Source organism: Carcharodon carcharias, chromosome 14 (genome assembly GCF_017639515.1).
Source record: "Carcharodon carcharias isolate sCarCar2 chromosome 14, sCarCar2.pri, whole genome shotgun sequence".
Taxonomy (NCBI): Eukaryota; Metazoa; Chordata; class Chondrichthyes; order Lamniformes; family Lamnidae; genus Carcharodon; species Carcharodon carcharias.
The window spans coordinates 12,362,866-12,375,170 of record NC_054480.1 but is presented as its reverse complement, the minus strand read 5'-3'; the positions used below and the strand labels follow the sequence as shown (position 1 = coordinate 12,375,170).

Genomic DNA, 12,305 nt, shown 5'->3' with positions numbered 1-12,305 from the left:
GAGCAGGCTGACAGAACCTTGTAATAATGTTAAGCCCTTAAGCGTTACAGTTGGTGTCAGCCTCGACTACGTGCTCCTTTGAGCCCATGACCTGTTGACTCTGAATGAAGCAGAGACTCCGCAAAGAGATTTTCAGTAAGAGAAGTAGTGTTGCCACCTCAAAAGGTGACAAAGGCAAAGCACCACATGCCCCTGTAGGCTGCCGTTCATCAGGGGAGTTGGGGAGCTGCATGTTTAGTTACCAGACATACCAGTAGTTCAGTTTTCCAATTACTGTCCGTATGGAGGTTCGCCAGCAAGCTTGTGCACAGGACAGTTCATGTTGAATTTTTAAAAAATCATTCATGGGATGTGGGCTTCACTGGCTAGGCCAGCATTTATTGCCCATCCCTAATTGCCCTTGAGAAGTTGGTGCTGAGCTGCCTTAATGAACTGCTGCAGTCCATGTGGTGTAGATACACACACAGTGCTGTTAGGGAGGGAGTTCCATGATTTTGACCCAGCAACAGTGAAGGAACAGTGATATATTTCCAAGTCAGGATAGTGAGTGGCTTGGAGGGGATCTTGGTATTTGAGTGGAGTGAGTGGGGTCATGTAATAGATTGCTGGAAAGGGAAGCAGAATGATCAAAGCCAGTGTGTTCTGTGTAACGTATCATGAAGTGCCGATTGTAAGAAATGGGTACGCTTCAGAATATTATAGAATTCTTATAGAATTAGCAAGGACAGTATGAGGCCATGTGGCAGTAGATAGTTTTCTTTCTCTCTTGAAAAATGCAACAATCCCTAAAAATGTCAAGGTGTCCTGATTCATGTTAACATTCATAAGCCGATAAGATGGTGTCTTGTACCTTCTTACTGATACAAGTATCGGGTAAGGGCTAACAAATGACCCTCAGCGTGAGGTAAACTTAAAAAATGGCCTCAAGCTAAAGTGATGGACAAAGGGCAAAGTGACACCCTGACGTCTTGGGTACCTGTCCTGTATTCATTGGTTAGAAGCATCCGAGGATGGGATTGATATAGGGTGAACCATCAGCCCCTAGAAATAAGGTATATCAGTGGATGCTCGGAGGGGCAGGGGGCAGTCCTTGTCAGGCAGCTGCCTTTTTCAGATCGAAAATGAACCGGGGCAGATGAAGGAACTCCAAGGGAAGAGCTTCCTAATACTTTGGCTACTGAGCCGAATGCTGTTGCCACAAGCCAAGGAGATCAGCACACACTGCGCAATCCATCCATTTGTCCTCTGGGATCAGCAAACCACTCTCACCTGGTGTGGCCATATGCTTTTCCTATCTATTTAGCCAATGCATCTTATCTATACTGTTGAATCTTGGTAAACTACCTCAAAATCACATGAATTCTTGACCTCTGCAATTCCACTCCTGACACTAATTTGTAAGTTTTAAGGTTTGGGAGTCATAGATTACCCAAAACTTGAGGACCAGTGCTTCTTTTAAGCATGTATGTGGACTTCAACAGCAAACTACTTCATGTACTCCTTTCCCGAGTTTTTCTCATTGAAATTGAAAATAGGAGGCTTCTACAAGAGACTGAAAAGGAAAGCGTAAGATTGTGAGGTGCGGAGAGATGAGCAGAGGGCCTACCCTTGGGCAGATCACTCCTAGACCCACAGCAACGTGGTTGACTCCTAACAGCCCTCTGAAATGGCCGAGCAAGGCACTTAGCTATAGTCAAAAAGGAGGCGGCCCACCACCACCACCACCTTGGTGCAAATGCCAAAGGGAGTGATGATGGGTATAGTAAAGAAACAAAAAGAACCAGAGATAACTCCGTTGCTTTTCAAAAGACTGCCATGGAATCTTTTAAGTTCGCTTGAGATGACAAACTTTGGTATAATGTCTCATCCATAAGAGGACAGTGCACAGTGTTCCCTCGGTACTGCACTGGAGTACCGGCCTCGATTGCCGTGCTCAAGCCTTGGAATGGGACTTGAACCCACAACCTTTGTATTCAAAAGGAAGAATGTTAGCATCTGAGCCACAGCTGCGACTTAATGAATAGCCTATTCCTATGTTTCTATGTTCACCTTCAATTGTCATTCATTTTGAAGTAATTGAATGCATGTAAAATGCGGGAGATCTTTAAGAGATGTTGCTAGGGGTTAAGGAGCTATATAAATGCAAACCTTTTATCCCCAATCTTTCCTGCATGTGCCTCTTGAGGCTGCAGTAGGGAGTCATTTTTTTAAAAACAGATTAGCTAGTTCAGTGACTTGCTAATTTGGAAATATATAAAAATGCTACTTTCATCTGCACAATCTGCAGTTCTTCATGAGCCTGTAATTAGTATTTTGCAGATGTTGTAACAAGCATAGGCACTCACTTAATGAAGGTCATTAATGAACAAGATTATCTCTCTGTCACAGTTTTGTACCAAGTATAGATATTTGTGTTATTCCAAAGGCATCCAACGGGGACCAATTTTCAGCTTCAGACACTCCATGGAAATCATTCTCTATCTAGCTTTTTTGGAATAGCTGTTTGTAGGCCAATTATAATGTGTTTTGTCATGTTCCATAGAGCACAATATAATCATGATATGAACTCATTAATCTAAAGGCAATCCAAACTTCACCAAATGGTGCACAAACATCTTAAGAAAAACCTGAATATTTACAGTGATTATTGGAGAAAGCTTCTTTATCAACTGAAGCAGCATCTTTGTTCTTTGAGAATGAATTAAGCTGTTGATAGCAGCAGAAGGAGAGTGTGTCAGGAATAGCTCAGGAAAGAAGAATAGATCTTTTCTTCTTCTGTTGGCCAACATAGCTATTGAACTTAATTCATCTGTACCATTATTTTTAAATATTTTTAAATCTTTTATGCTCCCCCCACCCCCACTAGAGCTATACCTTGAGTGCCCTACCATCCATTCTTAAGTAGCACATTCGTTTAGATAATATCACCAACTTTAACACCTATGTGTTCTTTTGTTCTGTTGTCTGTGACATCTGTTGATGATCTGCTTCTATCTATCACTGCTTGTTTGTCCCTACAACCCCACACCAACCCCCTCCACTTCTCTTCCCCTACCCAACGCGTGCCCCCCCACTCCCCCCCACACACACACACACACACACACACACACACACACACACACACACACACACACCTTAAACCAGCTTATATTTCACCCCTTTCTTGGATTCACTCAAGTTCTGTCGAAGGGTCATGAGGACTCGAAATGTCAACTCTTTTCTTCTCCGCCGATGCTGCCAGACCTGCTGAGTTTTTCTAGGTAATTCTGTTTTTGTTTTGTCATCTGTACAGTTGTCTATTTTCTTGGCCAGTGAAGTTCACTACTTTTCCCAACAGTTCAACAATGGACATTTCAGTATCCTGCATAAGCGTTTGTTATGGTGATCCCCAACTTGACTAGTCAGCGGGAAATTGAGGAGCAAATATGTGCACAATTTGAGGAGGTGTGTAAAAAAAAATGACAATAGGGTAATTATATTAGGTGATTTCAACTTTCCCAACATTAATTGGGATAGACATAGTGTTAAGGGCTTGGATGGAGTGGATTTCTTGAAATGTGTACAGGAGAACTTTTTAGGTCAATGTGTCGAGGATCCAACAAGGGACGGCGCATTGCTGGACCTAATTCTGGGGAATGAAGCCAGACAGGTGGCTGAGGGGGTGGTGGGGGAGCACTTTAGTGATAGCGACCACAACATGGTACAGTTTAAGTTTGTTATGGACAAAGAAATAGACAAGTTGCAAAAAAATGTTTTGGATTGGTGGAGAGTGGATTTTAGTAAAATAAGGCAGGATCTGGCCAAGGTAGACTGGGACCAACTACTTGTGGGGAAATCTATAGAGGAGCAGTGGGGGGCATTCATAAAGGAAATGGAGGGTACAGGCTCAACATGTTCCCGCTAGGGTGATAGGAAGGACTAACAAGCCCAGAGAACCATGGATGACCAGGGATATTCAGGTTACGATGGGAAGGAAAAGAGAGGCTTTCAGCAGGTACGAGGGAAGCAAATCAGCGGAGGCATTAGTGGAGTACAGGAAGTGCAGGGTGGAGCTTAAGAAAGCAATTAGGAGAGCAAAGAGGGGATATGAGAAAGCTGTGGCTGGTAAAAGTAGGGAAAATCCCAAGATATTCTATAAGTATTTCAATGGGAAGAGGATAACCAGGGAAAGAGTAGGGCCCATAAGGGACCAAGGGGGTAATCTATGTGTGGAGCCAGAGGACATTGCTAGAGTGTTGAATGAGTACTACACATCCGTCTTCACCCAAGAGAATGAGGATGAAGGTATCGAACTCAGGGAGAGAGACTGCAAGGTTCTTAAGCAAATTGATATAGGGAGTGACAAGGTATTGGAGGTGTTGGCAGGCTTAAAAGTGGACAAATCTCGAGGTCCAGAGGATTTGTGTCCCGGACTGCTGAGGGAGGCAAGGGAGGAGATCGCAGGGGCTCTGACCCAAATTTTTAATTCCTCTCTAGCCACAGGGGAAGTGCCAGAGGACTGGAGATCAGCTAATGTGGTTCTGCTATTTAAGAAGGGTTGTAGAGATAGTCCAGTGAGTCTCACATCAGTAGTAGGGAAACTGTTGGAGAAAATTCTGAAGGAGAGAATCTATCTTCACTTGGAGAGGCAAGGTTTGATCAGGGATAGTCAGCATGGCTTTGTCAGAGGGAGGCCATGCCTGACACATTTGATTGAATGTTTTGAGGAGGTGACCAGGTGTGTAGATGAGGGTAGTGTAGTTGATGTAGTTTATTTGGATTTCAGCGAAGCCTTTGACAAGGCCCCACATGGGAGACTTATAAAGAAGACAAATGCACATGGGATACAGGGTAACTTGATAAGATGGGTTCAAAATTGGCTTAGTTGTAGGAGGCAGAGGGTGATGACAGAAAGATGCTTTAGTGACTGGAAACCAGTGTCCAGTGGCGTACCACAGGGATCTCTGCTTAGTCCCCTATTATTTGTCATTTATATAAACGAAATAGATGACTATGTGGGGGGTAGGATTAGTAAGCTTGCAGTTGAGACAAAGATTGGCCGGATGGCTAACAGTGAGGTTGAATGCCTTGGGCTACAGGAAGATATAGAAGGGATGGTAAAATGGGCAGATGGAATTTAACCCTGAAAAGTGTGAGGTGATAAACTTCAGAAGGAGTAATTTGACAAGGAAGTATTCAATGAACGGCATGACACTAGGAAGTTCTGAGGAACAAAGGGACCTTGGCGTGTGTGTCTATAGATCTCTGAAGGCAGAAGGGTATGTTAGTGGGGTGATGAAAAAGGCATATGGGACACTTGCCTTTATCAATTGAGACATAGATTACAAAAGTGGGGAGGTCATGTCGCAGTTGTATAGAACCTTGGTGAGGTCACAGCTGGAGTACTGTGTGCAGTTCTGGTCGGCACATTATAGGAAGGATGTGATTGCACTGGAGGAGTTGCAGAGGACTTTCACGAGGATGTTGCCTGGGATGAAACATTTAAGTTATGAAGAGAGCTCGGATAGACTTGGGTTGTTTTCGTTGGAGCAGAGAAGACTGAGGGGCGACCTGATCGAGGTGTACAAGATTATGAAGGTGAGGGGCAGGAGGTTTAGGGGGGATGTGAGGAAAAACTTATGTCCAGGTGATGGCCTGGAATGCGCTGCCTGGGAGGGTGGTGGAGGTGGGTTGCCTCACATCCTTTTAAAAAGTGCCTGGATGAGCACTTGGCACATCATAACATTCAAGGCTATGGGCCAAGTGCTGGTAAATGGGGTTAAGTAGGTAGGTCAGGTGTTTCTCACATGTCGGTGCAGACTCGATGGGCCTCTTCAGCACTCTGTGATTCTGTGATATTCCAGGACACCCCCCCCCCAACCAGCTGGTCTCATCTTCCACTTGCCATTAAATTCTCTTCCCTATGTTTCAAGTCCCATTCACTCTTCACCCTCTGGTTGTCTACCTACTTCTTTGAAATAGTGCCATGGGATCTCTGATGAGGCCTTGATTTTATGTCTCATCCAAAAGACAGCGCCTTCAACAGTCCAGCACTCCCTCAGTGTACTGCACTGAAGTGTCAGCCTGGATTTTCTGCTCAAGTGCCTGGAGTGGGGCTTAAACTCATGACCTTCTGACTCAGAGACAAGAGTGCTACCCACTGAGCTACAAGATGATCACAATATTCATCATGTTGCATAATGCACTAAGTTTGAAATTCATTCTTGCATGAGCAAGTGAGAAAAGAAAATCAGGAATCTGTGAATACTTTTTTTGAATTGCTCACAGGGTGTGGGGGTCGCTGGTTAGGCCAGCATTTATTGCTCACCCTGATTCCCCTTGTGAAGCTTGTGGTGTTTAGCAGCCCTCTTGAACAGCTGCAGTCTCTGTGATGTACTTATGCCTGCAGTGCTGTTAGGAAGGGATTTCCAAGATTTTGACCCAGTGACAGTGAAGAAACGATGACATAGTTCCAAGTCAGGATGGTTTGTGGCTCGAAGCAGAATTTGCAGGTGGTGGTGTTCTCACGCATCTGCTGTCCTTGTCCTTCTAGGTGGTAAAGGTTGATGAGTTACTGCAGTGCATCTTTATATGGTACACACTGCTGCCACTGTGCATCGGTAGTGGAAGGAGTGAATGTTGAAGATGGTGGATGATGTGCTAATCAAGAGGACTGCTTTGCCCTGGAAATGAACAGTCAGCATTACAATTATAATGCATCAATCTTGGTTCAGGGGTAGCATTCTCACCTCTGAGCCACATAATCCAGCTGGCACACCCATGCAATACTGAGGGAGTGCTCTACTGTTGGAGGTATAATTTCTCGGATGACGTACTAAATCAATGTCCTATTTCCCCCTCAGGTGGACATAAAAGATTCCATGTCATTATTGTATCCTGGCCACCATTTCTAACCCTCAACTAATGCCACCAAGGAAAAATACATTACCTGGTCAATTAACTTGTTGCTGCTAGTGGCACATTGCTGTCTGGACATTTTCCTGCATTGAACAGTGACTGCACTTCAAAATAATTTATTGGCTGTGAGGCGGTTTGGGATATCCCGAGGTCACCTATGCAAATGCAGGTTCTTTCTTTTGATAGAATTTGTTCTTCCAAGTTTGCCCTTGGGAGAGCATTTGGAGCTGAATAGATGATGCATTTTACAATGTCACACTAATAATCTGTAAGGTTCAGTGGAGGCGCCTCCTTTTTAAAGATTGACATGTGTGAGATTTTCCCCACTAACAGGACCTTTTGAAACACTGTCCTTGGAATTGTGAAGGCTGTACATTAATGAGCTCCAATTGGGCTAGTTACCTTCCGCCTAAAAACCCAAGAGTAATATCTGCGGGCTGAGATGCACAGTTATGCAAAGAGCTCTGCACCCTGGCAGCTAATTTATAATTAGAGGAGTGACTGCTCCTGACATTAAACCCCTTAATTCATATGTTTCAGGGTTTTTATTTTTTAAATTCAGTCTCAGGATGCGAATGTCGCTGGCAAGGCTGGTATTTGAGCAGCTGTTGGAGAGTCTTTTTGAACTCCTTATTTGCTGTCGTGGTTTCATACAGCATGAGTGGATTGCTTAACCATTTCAGGGAACATTCGGAGTCAAGCCTATAGGCTGGACCGGGGAAGTAAAGTGGGTTTCCTCCCCCAAAGGATGTCAGTAAACCAGTGGGTTTTTAATTAAAATCTGACATCACCTTGGTCAAATTCTCTTCGTGAGGTTTGAATTCACTTTCTCTGGATTGCTTGTTCAGTGACATGACCACTACAAGTTCAGTTGATTCACTGCAGTATTTAGGAAACTTGGTTTCACATGGATCTGGTGTTACATTGCAGCAGATGCAAACTCAATGCTTGGCTTAAGTGTGGATGCTTTGTGTATGCAGAATACTGGTAATTTAAATTCAAAAACATAAATTAGTGAAATTAGGTCAAAACTGAATTTAATGATCCATACCGATCTATTTGACCATGCCTTCAATCGCCTCATTCTGCTTGTGTCTGATCGACCCCTCTTAGAAGAATCTTAGGGTGTTTGACTGAAGTAATGTGCTGTAAGAGCAGAAATTATTCAAACATGAGATTTGAGTTTGTTCTTTAATTTCCACGGCTCTCAAGTGCTTCAGATGCTGTAGTGCTTGTGTAAAAAAAAATGTTAATTAGCTTCTAATGCTTCATGAAGGAGAGAAACTCAAGCTAAGCCAGAAGTCTATTTTCAAGATGGTTAATCCTTTTCTTAAAGGGATAGAAATTAGGGTGCTCTCTGTGACTGAAGATACTACCCTCTCAGTTATTTACTACACATGGCATTTCCATCAGAGAATTTCAATTTTGAAACCCTTTTATCCTTAAAACATTTATCGACATTGCATTGTTGCTGCTATGATATCACAGAGTAATTGTGTTGCGATTTTCTTTTTAAAGCACAAATGGCCCAATTTACTTTCTTTGAAGAGGTTTAATTGCAGTTAGCGGTGATGACGGATGAACACATTTATTAAAAATATCAACTAGTTTGAGGTGAGCGCCACTGAAGTTGTTAGTCATTGATGCTACTGTGTTTATGTGTGGAAGATTCAGTATCTCTGCTTTTTGAGGGTTTTCTTTGTACTGGTGCTAGCAGCGTCCCTTGCACTGTTAAATCACATACATACACCTGTCAAAAACTGGGGCGATGCTTAATGCAGGAAGAAAAAAGCAATTATTTGATAGCTTTGTGTCAGATGTTTGTGTAGATCACTCCTTTATTTTAAAAATGTGTCTTAATATAAAAAAACAAGTGAAGAGTGTTCAACCAGTACTGGATTAACTGGTTTTTCATTTCCCTTTGTATGGTCTTTGTGTGCAAAAGAGTTTTTGCATTTCCCTGTTCTCCACTTCAGAGCAATTCATTATATGTGATGCTTGTGATTTTCCTGAGCAGCTTATTTCAAGAGAAGTCAAGCTCCAATGAAGTTATGCAAGGTAGCTTCTTACTTCAGAGCTTTGTTTTCCAGTAGTGCAATGAAGTGTTAGCCTAGATTTTATACTCAGCAGTTTGCATTTATACAACACTTTTATTTTGATAGAACATCCCACCTTGTCAAACAAAATTTGACACATTGAGATATTAGGGCAGATGCTTAAAAGCTTGATAAAAGAGGTGGGTTTTAAGGGGAAGGAAGCTTGCATTTATTTAACACCTTTCACAACCACAGGATGTGCCAAAGTGCTTTACAAATAACAGTACTTTTGAAGTGTAGCCACTGTTATAATGTAGGAAACAGGGCAGCTAATTTGCACAAAGCAAACTCCCATGAGACAGCAATGTGATAATGACCAGATAATCTGTTTTTTAAGGTTTCAAACGCAGACTGGGTGACCGCTTTGCAGAACACCTTCGGTCTGTCCGCAAGCATGTTCCAGACCTTCCTGTCGCTTGCCATTTCAACACACCACCCTGCTCTCATACTCACATGTCCGTCCTTGGCCTGCTGCAATGTTCCAGTGAAGCTCAATGCAAACTGGAGAAACAGCACCTCATCTTCCGACTAGGCACTTTACAGCCTTCCGGACGCAACACTAAGTTCAACCACTTCAGATCATGTACTCTCTCCTCCATCCTCACCCCCTTTTTTGATCCCCATTTTTCTAATAATTATTATTTTTTTATATATATATTTTCTTTTCCCACCTATTTCTAATATAATTTTTAAAATTTATTTCCATCCATTGTTTTATCTCCACCCTTTAGTCTATTTTGATCCCTTCCCCCCACCCCACCCCACCAGGACCATCTATCACTTGTTCACCCTGCTTTTTACCCTTAATGTCACCATTAGCACATCCTTTAACTATATCACCACCATCAACACCCCTTTGTCCTTTTGTTTGTGACATCTTTGGCAATCTCTCCTTTGCCTCCACCTGTCACTGGCCCCCTATCCAGCTCTACCTGTCCCACCCCCATTAAACAGCTTATATTTCACCACATTTCTTACTCCTCTTTAGTTCTGATGAAGAGTCATACGGACTCGAAACGTTAACTCTGTCATCCTTTCCACAGATGCTGTCAGACCTACTGAGTTTTTCCATCAATTTTTGTTTTTGTTTCAGATTTCCAGCATCCGCAGTATTTTGCTTTTATCTTGTTTTTGTGATATTGGTTGAGAAATAAATATTGGCCAAGACACCAGGGAGAATTCCCCTGTTGTTCTTTGAAATTGTATCAGGGAATCTTGTACATCCACCTGAGAGGGTAGACAAGGCCTTGGTTTAATGTCTCATAGAAAAGATGGCACACCCAACAGTGCAGCACTCCATCGGTACTGTACTGGAGTGTCAACCCTGATTTTGTGCTCAAGTGCTGCAGTGGGATTTGAGGCCACAATCTTCTGACTCGGAGGTGAGAGTGCCACCACTAAGCCATGGCTGACAGGGAGCACCTTAAAGAAGGAAGGAAAGGTTTATGGAGGGAATTTGAGAACCCCGGGCCTCACCAGCTGTAGGCATGGCCATCAGCGGTGGAGCAATGAAAATTAATGATGCTCAATAGGCCAGAATTAGAGGAGCCCAGATGTTGGAGGGTTGTAAGGCTGGAAGAGGTTACAGTGACATGGAGGGCGAAGTCACAGAAGGATTTGGAAACGAGGATGGGGATTTATTAAAGAAATCAGGACGTTGCTCTACCAAGAACCAAATATAACTCAGCAGGCATGGGGGTGATAGGTGAACGGGACTTCAGGCAAGTTAGGATACAGGCAGCAGAGTTTTGAATGGATCCAACTTTACGGAGGATGGGATGTGGGAGGTCAACCTGGAGTACTTTGGAATAGTCAAATCTAGAGGTTTATGGCCATGAACAAGGGTTGGAGCATATGAGCTGAGGCAGGGCGAAGTTATGGAGGTGGAAGGAGATGGACTTAGTGATGGCGTGGATATGTGGGCAGGAGCTCATTTCCAGGTCAGATACAAACCAAGATTGTGAACAATCTTATTCAACCTCTGGCTGTTGCTAAGGAGAAGGATGGAGCCTCTGGAATTGGACCCAAGCCCACAAAATTCTGACTCAGTCTTTCGTTGAGTTCGGGAGGACCAAGGTAAACAGATTGTTTTGCCTTTTCTACTAAATGAAACAATAATTATTTTAAACACCTTGATGTGTGGAACCAGATCATGGAATGATAACGTATAAAAGGAGACCATTCAGCCCATTGTGCTTGTGCCAGAAATTTTAGTTTCCAGACGTAAGGGAACTCTAGTTTCTCCAGGCAGCTATGCAGGGTAATGATCATAAAGATTTATATCCAAATTTAAACCTTTGCCATAAGGGAAATGGTTATTGAAATTAAACACCTTCATTCATCATATTGGTGTGACAACTAATCAATATGTTAAAAAGGGATTGGTAGACATCCTGTTCTGTAACGTATGACTGAATAACGCTGTTCAGTACAAGACGGCTTGCCATAGAAGTCAAATTTTCATGTTGGGTTTACATAATTTAAGATACTTTCAGATTTCATAATTGCTGCATGAAGATTCAGTGTACAGTTCCATCATTTGGAATCTCAAATGTAATTATTGTTGACATTTGAAAGGCCTCATCTACCCCACAGTCCTGAATATTTTTTAAAGATACTGTACATAAGGAGCCGCTTGTTTTTTTATTCCAAGCCTGATTGCAGCTTGAACTATTTCTTTCTATAAAGATTTAATGGGAAAGTTATAAAGGTTCTGATAACACTTCTATGTATCAATTCTTCAGAATGTGGGCATCGCTAGCAAAGCTGGTATTTATTGTCCATTCCTGGTAGCTCAGAGGTATTGAGGGGCCTCTTCCTTGAATCCCTGCACTTGCAGTTTTGATACAACTGAGTGGGTTGCTGGGTCACTTCAGATTCAGCAACGTTAGTGTGGGACTGGTAAGAAGAAAGAGTGAACGTGCATTTATCTGTCACCTTTCACAACCTCAGGAAGTCCCAAAGTGCTTTACAGTCAATTAATCTTTTGAAGTGCAGTCACTGTTGTGATGTGAGAAACCCAGCAGCCAATTTGCACAATTGACTGCAAGCACATATAGACCAGGCTTGGCAAGGACTGCAGGTTTCCTTTCCTTCCATGGTCACTCTTAGTGACATTTGCTTTTTATTTCCAGAACTTGTGAACTCTAAACTGAAGGGATTCAAAATCTGGATCAATAGTGGAGATCATTGGGTTGGTGTCCTGACGGTTATTTATCCTTCAACCAACACCACCATTAGCCATTATCACATTGCTGTGAGCAAACTGGCTGCCATGTTTCTTATATTACAACAGTGTCAACACTTCAAAAG

At 42.8% G+C, this 12,305-nt stretch overlaps 1 protein-coding gene across 3 annotated transcripts in view; it reads left to right on the top strand.

Annotated features, from left to right (window-relative positions):
* LOC121287464 (serine/threonine-protein kinase 3/4) overlaps positions 1 to 12,305 on the top strand; it is a 132,294-nt gene that overhangs the window by 62,072 nt on the left and 57,917 nt on the right. The window lies entirely within an intron of this gene.